This window comes from Rhinolophus sinicus, linkage group LG16, assembly GCF_036562045.2.
Source record: "Rhinolophus sinicus isolate RSC01 linkage group LG16, ASM3656204v1, whole genome shotgun sequence".
Lineage (NCBI taxonomy): Eukaryota > Metazoa > Chordata > Mammalia > Chiroptera > Rhinolophidae > Rhinolophus > Rhinolophus sinicus.
Genome location: NC_133765.1, coordinates 30,165,149 through 30,171,646, shown reverse-complemented (window position 1 = coordinate 30,171,646; position 6,498 = coordinate 30,165,149). Strand labels below are relative to the sequence as shown.

Below are 6,498 nucleotides of genomic sequence, written 5' to 3'. Positions count from 1 at the left end.
CACGTGATTAAGACAAACTCAATAAGCGTGTTCTCAGGGTTGTTTCTCCAGAGTTAATGGAAAGGGGAGTCACTTCCTACTGACTGAACGAGAAGGATGAGGGTGTTGGGCTGCAGAAATCATTTTGCCTTCTGGGTGGAGAAAGCCTCTCCACAAGATGGACTGAAGGCTGACCACCAAATGTGAGCCACGCCTGAAACCAGGAAGAGGTACCTGTGGCCTTTAGAGTGACGAGGACAATGCATCACCCACCTTCTCCCTCCTCCCACCCACAGTCACCCACAAAGCTTAAACTCAGCGTGGTTTCTGTTGTTCAGAAGTGACACAGTCCTGACCGATACATACAGGACAGTGACAAGATCTGTGTTAAGTCCCCCTTCTAACCACTCCCTCTTTACAGTGGGCGTCTGGAGTAGGATAGAATTAGTTGTCACTCTTTTTATACTTGTGTACAAGGCAAATATATACTTCACTTTGAACTGCTGCATAAACTGTCAAATTCCAAATGAAAAAAAGTTTTACACTTTTGTAAAATAATTGAAATGTTGACTAATTGTATACCTGTTATGTGTGCCCAATATATTTCTGTCATTGCAGTAAAGAAACTGGGGTGTTTAAAAATAATAATAATAAAAGAAAAAATAAAAGAATGACTCCCACATGCAATGCTGCGTGTTGAAAATCCAGGTTCAACTTCCTGAATTCTCAATGAACGAGTGAAATCGTGATGAGATCAATGAAAAAATGGAAAAAGTCCTCTGATTAATTAGAGTTAGTTCTAAATGTTATCAGACTACATGACTGTAAGTAACCTTCTAATCATAATTTTCTATTTTTGAAATACTGGTTCATCAAAAATCAAATCTCCACGAATCAAAATACTATCTACCGGCAGCATGGCAGTGAATTACCCTGAAAATCAGGTCTACAAAGAACACTTTTGACTATCATTGTTTCACGGCTTTAATACCGCATTCAAAGGTCTGTTACTCTTCAACTATCTCGGTGTACTTTGAAACATAATTACAGTTGGAACAGTTATTCTAATTTTAAGGAGCTAAGTCCTATGGCAATATTTGTTTACTCAGAACATATTTCATTTCAAGTATATGTAAAAATGTATCGCAAAGTCAGAACACAATTCACAGTTTGAACTGAAACCTCAGTGTTTAAATGTCAACATTCAGGAACATCAACACTACATATTATGTTGCTTTTGAATACAAATTCCTCATTTAAGCACATGGGATACAAATTCTAACTTGTGTTAAAGGTGAAGAAATCTTAAAAAAAAAAAAAAGTGAAGAAATCATTTTTTATGTGAAGCCTTGACCCACATCAATTAGTCAAGTTCAAGACTAACAATTGTCACCCCAATAAATTTAATTAAAAAAAAAAAAAGATTACCACATTACGGTACAAATCAAACTCCACCGACACAACCTGTTTGTTAGAGATTTGGGTGCAAATATAACTACATTAGGGAATGGGATGTCCCTTACTTAGCTCAGGGGTAACGAGAGAAAAAGCCACACTGTGGATCAAGCCCCCATTTGTATTACTTCATTGATAATGCCAACTTTGTTTATTAAAGACTGTTTCTTCCACCGGAGGTACTCATCTAATTTTATGGTGCTAGATGGGGGGAGGGGGGCTCATTTAAAGTTACTTAACCATATTAATTAGACATGGAATGATTTCATTTTCTGCTCCGAAGACAAGCAATCATTTTTTAAAGTACTGACGTGCCAACTTATCTTTGACAAGCGATTAAGAAAGATCAGTGAATCTCTTCACTTGACAAATAAGAATGTGTGAATAAGATTATACGTATACAGAGGGTGCCCAAAAATGTATACATGTTTTAAGAAAGGAAAAAAACGGCATTAAAATTGTAATACTTAATATATACCAGTAACAAAAGACAAATACAAGTCATGTGTATACATTTTTTTGGCACCCCGGTATATTCTGAGAAGTCAAGTCCCATGATCTAACTATACTTGTTTTAAATATATAACTAGGTTTTCTCAATAAGCTGCATTAATTTAACATTTTAAACTTAAATCATCCTTACTGTACTACTGTTCTTATTCTCTTTCCTTCTTATTTTTACATTATTTCTATAAATAGTCAAATTAAAACAAACAAACAAAAAAACCCAGCCTTGAAACTAACTTACACTGGTGCTCTGAGGTTAATTGATAACTTTTAAAATATTTTGTTAACATGTAAAAACTCTGAAATCACAAAGAAAAAATTAACCACTTTATAGTATATATCTAATTTATTTTTTAAATATTCTGACTTGTTTTTACACAAGTAATCCAGTTTTTCGTTTTTTTTTTTTTTTTTTTCCCAAATGAAACTCCTTTATAGGTTAGAAGAGGAAATGTGGTATTGCGCCATTAAAAACCAATACAAATTTCATTTTTTAATGCTGCTACGTCAACTATTTCAAAGTAGTCGTTTGGTTGGTAGAATCACATAACCTCTCTCTGACATGTCGTCCCTCTCTTTCTGGAAGTGTACAGCCTCCTTGAATTTTTCAAGCTGTCTTCTGTATCCCTGCTGTGCAGTCTTGAGCTTCTTTCTGAGTTTTTCAACTTGCTGTTCTAGCCGACAAACCCTTTTTCTCTGGTGCCTTGTACTGTCCACAGTACAGCGGTGCTCACAGAAAACTGAACGATTATCAGGGGTCCGAAGAGGAGGCATTGGGAATCCAACAGCAGCCAGCAATCTGGGAAATGGGGGTGTTAAGGGAGGTGGGGAAAGCTGTTCTCAAAGCTGGTCTTCCTTCTCTTGTCCTGTGGTTCGGTACCAAGAACCATTGTGGGACTGCATTCTTTCAGTAAGGTGTTGTTGCACTGTCTCGTAGAGCAGTCTGGAGTAAAGCAGTCTGAACAGTTACTACTCCATTTGGTGGGCTGGGCTGCCTCCCTGTTTTTTTTCTTTTTTTTTTTTTGTTTGTTTGTTTGTTTTACAAAGACTGGGTCAAGTAAGAGGAAACTTGTGGAAAAAAATTGGCTCGTCCTTTTCGTATGGGTTCTTGTTGCAGCCGTAAGTAGAACAGGACTGCACCATCCTTCCGGTCCTCAGTCACTTCACTTCTGCGGCCCCAGCAGGCAGCAGCAGCTCAGCTTTGACACCCTCGCTTCTTCTGTAGCTTTGGCCAACAGTACAGTGATGACAGCCTCCCTCGGAGTGACTAATGTGCCCGTTTTGTTTTGTCTGTGTTAGCAGATGGACGGCAGCCATCTCCCGTCCCCCACCTCCGAGATGGCAGAGTGGGGGCCACGCTTTCAGATCCATGTCCGTGTTATGATTACTTAGAAAACCGCTGCTGCAAACGCCCCTGATACAACCTACTGACCTACCGTGGTGTGTGATCTCTGAGAGGCTGTACCTGGGTCTCCTCTCACTCCCAGCAGGGATGGCTTCTCCCTGTGGGAGAGTTCCATAGGGAACGTTTTCAGGGAGTCAAGCAAGAGTTTTCTTCAACTCCCACAAACCCTGTGAGGTGGTGCTCCATCAGGCCAGGCAGGAAGAACATATGCGAGGAACAAATCGCATAAAGAGCAATGGGATCCATAAATCTCAGGCCTGTTGTCTGCTCCCATAATTCCGGTTGCAGGACAACAGCCAGGATCAAGGATCCCAGCCCCATCCAGCAGTCGCCATCTGCCTTCAGAGCTCATTTGCTGGAAGGAGAGGCTCCCGTTTGGAAAAGCTTTGTATCTATTATCATCGTCATAGCCTTTTTTTTTTTTTAAATGAAAGAGACAAGAACTTGAGAAGTTGAAAGAGAGCGTCTAACACGCTTGCTCATAGCCTTGGATGCGCAGGTCCTGAGATGCTGAATGTAGTGTTTGAAACCCCAGGTGTTTTCCAAAGGCAAGCTGTTTGGAACGGAAGCTGCTCCCTGAATTCAAATTCTGCCTCTGTGTTGTAGGTATTTTTTTTTTCTGTTTTCTGGCTTACCCAGAGCTGAATTAAGAAGAGAATATGATATTTCTGAGACCCAGGTCTCTGTTAACCAAAAAAACTTTTCTTGTCACCTCAAACTAAAAAAGAACAACTAAAGGAACACAGAATAGGTCCCCTGTCTCAGGGACAATCGAAAGTTTTCTGACTCTTCATCTGCATCACTCATTTACATACCAGGTCTCTGGAAAGTTCTGAGTTTGTAAAACCTGTTCAATTGTGCTCCACGCATCAGAACATAAAGGGGGCCAGACGGAGCTGGAGTCAAAGCCCAGCCTCAGGACTAGATTAAGGGCCTGGATTCTGGTGCTGACAGAGTGACTCTGAATCCTGGCTCTACCCCTTCCTGGATAACTGCCCCTCAGGTGTGCAATCTGTAAAATGGGCACAGTGATAGGACCTCTGACTTTGGATCATCGTGAGAATGACAGGTCAGCCCAGAAAAGCATTTTGAAAAGGGCCAGTCTCACATGCAGTAAGTTCTCAGTGTGCATTAGCTAGTAGTATTATCTTGAGAAGTTTTCCTAATTTCTTTGAGGTGAAAAACAGGGCTAATTCTTCCTGATTCACAGGAGTGTGGCCAGGTGTAGATGCGACAACACACATTCCCAGTGGAGCATGCCTGGGACACACTGCAGGAGTTTCGCCAAAGTCTGGTGTATGTTTTCCCATGAGTGCGGAGAAGCTTCACTGCAAATGCTTTTTGCAAGGAGCACTGCTTATCCCTGAGCTGCTGGTGAGCAGAAGGGCAAGGAAGCTTCGTCCCTGGGTATGGACACTACATGCCGTAATCAATGATTGTGGGGAGCCGTACGGCTGTGATGGTAGGAGGGGTACATGACAGAATGAAATCTGCAGCCAGCCCAGCAATCCAGACCCTCAGGCCACACTTTGCATGCCAGGCGCTGTGCTCCCAGCCGCGGGAACACAATAAGATGCTGTTCTCACGGTACCAGATCGCAACTCTCGCCGGACAGAGGGTCCATTAGTGCTGTGTACTTGTTCTCTTCTAACAGGCTGTCCTCAGTCTTCTCCAGCGATGATTTCATGCTTCAAGCCTCCGAGACTAGGGCCTCAAATGGCAGGGGAATCACACAGGACTAGACACTAGCGATGCACTTAGGGAGCGGGAGCATTTGTTCTGCCCGTTTCAAGGGCTTCCATGGTTTCTTTAGGGGCCGTGTGCCAGCAACTGGCTGAGAAATGGAAGCTTCTCAGTGTTTCCAGGGTGGAAAGGAGGTGTTTCCGTGAGTCACGCTGCGAATGATTCCTTTTGCCTATTGAGCGCGTACTATGGAACAGTGGGAACACAGCAGGGAATAAAACAGACAGGCCACCCTCCCTACTGCCTTTCTTGGAGCTGGCATTCCTGTGGGATGCTGGGATTGGACAGGAAGATGATGAAAGAGGAAATGGCATTTGTTACTCCTCCTGGTTTTTCTCTAATTAGAGGCACCGAGCAGAGGGTCTGCCTCATCCCCGAAATTCTCAAAAGGGAGGGTCTGCATTTCTCTCATCTTTGGATTTTTGTAACATTGCTCAAGACACTTGACACCCAGCGATCGGGACTCTTCTTAGTTTGAGAGCAGAACAAACAGAGAAAGCTGTTCGGGACATCTCCCTCATCTACATCTCTTTCAAAGACCCATGACTTTGCATTATGATTCTAAATTCTAATATTTAAAAAGACAATGGTTCCTCGTCTTGTGTATCCTTTAGAGGTCAGTGCGGTTGTGAGGTACAGAGTTCACCCTAAGAGAGGCTCACAGAAAGTACACACGCACTTCTCTTTCACACATGAATCTGAGGGTAAGAAGACCAGAGCTGACCTGAAGTTTCTGCATGCCAATGTCCCCAGACGCTACTGTCAGATTTTCACTCTGCCTCTTTTAGGCTGTGGCCCGTGTTTGCATAATCCAAGTGGGCTGCCAGCACGGCAGCTGTTTTATTCACATTCCATTGCAGCAGAAAGGGAAAGGGGACAAAAAGGGAAAACAGGCAAGGGTCTGGGCTGGCTGTCTTTTTAGGAAGGTTCTTATAACCTGCTGGCCACAACTTAGACATGTGGCCAAAGCTAGTGGCGAGAGAGGATGGAGTCTTTCTTCTTGGCGACTCTATAGCCGACGAAAATGGAGTTTGTGTGTGCTTGGGGGTGGGGAGCTGTAGGGGATGTGACGATTAGAGTCAACGGAAATGAGAATGGATGTTGGAGGAAAGTAGCAGCCCTTGGACACCTGCCTTGCTGGTCTTAATAGGAGAAGCCACCTTCTCTTTGCAGGTGTGTTTCTCTGACTATTCTCAGTGCAGGAGCCCCCACCATTCCAGGCTTCTTACCCTCACTAACTCCTCTGTTGCACTCACCTAACCTATATGCATGCATTTCTAATCTAAGGAACCTACCGCCAGACCTTTTCATTAGGTGATACTTTACTAGTGTATGGCGTTACTCCACCCACCTGGGCTTCTTGTACTCCCTGTGCCCATATGGTAAGAAGACATATGATAAGACAGGCG

General features: G+C 43.0%; 1 pseudogene; it reads right to left on the bottom strand.

Annotated features, from left to right (window-relative positions):
• Positions 1–2,408: 2,408 nt before the first annotated feature.
• Positions 2,409–3,084, bottom strand: LOC109448490 (THAP domain-containing protein 1; annotated as a pseudogene).
• Between the last annotated feature and the right edge of the window lie 3,414 nt (positions 3,085–6,498).